The 1,999-nt window shown below is 39.8% G+C and overlaps 1 pseudogene; it reads right to left on the reverse strand.

The window, feature by feature from the left end:
• Nucleotides 1-514: 514 nt before the first annotated feature.
• On the reverse strand, nucleotides 515-1,132 carry LOC117025540 (60S ribosomal protein L12-like; annotated as a pseudogene).
• Nucleotides 1,133-1,999: the final 867 nt, after the last annotated feature.

Raw genomic sequence — 1,999 nt, forward strand, 5'->3', positions numbered from 1 at the left:
GTTTTCTTTCTACTCTTGCACACTTAAAGTTTATTCCTATCTTTGGTAGGAGGAAGAATGGCCTTATAAAGATATCTATGCCCTCATCTTCCAAAGCTGTGAACATGTACCCTTACATGTCAAAAAGGACTTTGCAGAAGTGATTAAGAATCTTGAGATGGGGGAAATTATCCTGGATTATTCAGGTAGACCCAATGCAGTCACATGTGTTTTTAAGAGTGGAAAACCCTTTCTGGCTGTGATCAGAGAAAGAAATATGACTACAAAAGTAGTTTCACAGTAATGCTATGTTGTTGGCTTTGAAGATGGAGGAAGTGGCTATGGCTAACCTCTAGAAGCTTAAGAAAGCAGGAAATGGATTTTCTCCTAGAACCTCTAAAAAGGAATGATGCCCTGTGACATCTTGATTTTAGCCCAGGTGAAACTTAGACTTTGACCTGCAGAACTGTAAATTAATAATACATTAAGGTTATGGTATTTTTTCTTTTTCTTTTTTTTGGTTATCAAATGATCTTTAATTGAAATGTTTTCTTTTGTAGTTGTTAACTAGCTGGGCCTCCCCCGCACCACTGTTGATGTCATGAGGGTAGCAGCCAGCAACATTGCAGCTCACAGACATTGTAGTCCCCAGAATCTCTTGAATGGTTCCAGAGAGTTCTCTAGTTAAAGATTGGATATGCTCTGTTGGGCAATGTTGATAATCTCATCAAAAGTGATATTTCAATTATGCTTAATGTTGTTTGTTTGTTTTGTTTTGTTTTGTTTGTTTGTTTGCTTCTTTCTGTCTCTTGATGGTTCTTTGATGGCTTTGATGATCAGGGCAGAGGCAGAAGGTACTACCTCAACCTGGGCCTATCTGTTCTGAATGGTCACTTGCACTGTAATCCTCAGACCCTTCCAATCACCAGTTGCTTTGGCAATGTCATCACCAACCTTTTTGGAAATAGACCCAGAGGACCAATCATGGGGCAAGGGCAGACATGGCACCAACTTCCCCACCAGTGCATCTCAGGTATACGACTTTGATCACGTTGGGGTCAAACTTCTGCTGCATGGTGCTGGCGGCTGGTGTCTCATGAATCCCGATTCTGGGCAACCAAAGAAAGTTGTGCCTTGGCCTCCTCTCAGCAGAAAGCCGAAAGACCAGAAGACCCTTTGACTATGCCAAATATCAAGTTTGTGGTAATTTTTATGGCAACCATAGAAAATTAATACTCCATTCCAGGCCACTCATACCAGATGTTTGTTCCTTCTGCTTGGAATGCTATTCGCCCCCACCCAGCTCTCCAGGGATAGATCCTTTTCAAATTTTAGCTATCACATTCACTATTACCTCCTTAAATGGGTCTATCCTGATGGCCCTATCTGTAGCATGCTTCCCACCACCAACTTATGAGCAACTCTAAAACAGCACAATCTTTATTTCCTTCATCACCTTTCACTGTCTGGAATTACCTTGTTTGCTTACTTGCTTATTGCTGTTTGTCCACTCAAGGTGGTAAGTGCCATAACATCAGGGATCTTGTCCGAATTGTTCATAGCTATATTCTTAGTGTCTTGAGTAGAACTTGGCAAATAGCAGTTACTCAACAAATATTTGTTGAATGAGGGAATGAATTAAACCAGGGAGATAGTTATATCAGGCAAAGGTCAGAGCCTGAGCAAAATTCTGAGGTGTGAATCTACTTACGTGCCTGGGAGAATCTATGTTTCCAATGGCTGAAGCCAAAAGAAGAAAGCAAAAGGAGATGGGAACCAAGAAGTAGGAATTATCCTCTTCTTCTGCTCCTTCTTCTCCTCCTTTTCATCATCATCATCATTATTATTATTATTATTATTGTTATACTATTTAAAAATATGTTACTATATCTTGTAAGTACTTGGAGTTAGTTTTTTTTTTTTTTTAAAGGAAGTAATTGAATGACATACACAACAAAATCAGCAAGAATATGTGAGCAAGTGGAGGTGGGTTGAGAGAGAAGGAGAAATGTTCTCTGTT

Source organism: Rhinolophus ferrumequinum, chromosome 8 (genome assembly GCF_004115265.2).
Source record: "Rhinolophus ferrumequinum isolate MPI-CBG mRhiFer1 chromosome 8, mRhiFer1_v1.p, whole genome shotgun sequence".
NCBI lineage: Eukaryota > Metazoa > Chordata > Mammalia > Chiroptera > Rhinolophidae > Rhinolophus > Rhinolophus ferrumequinum.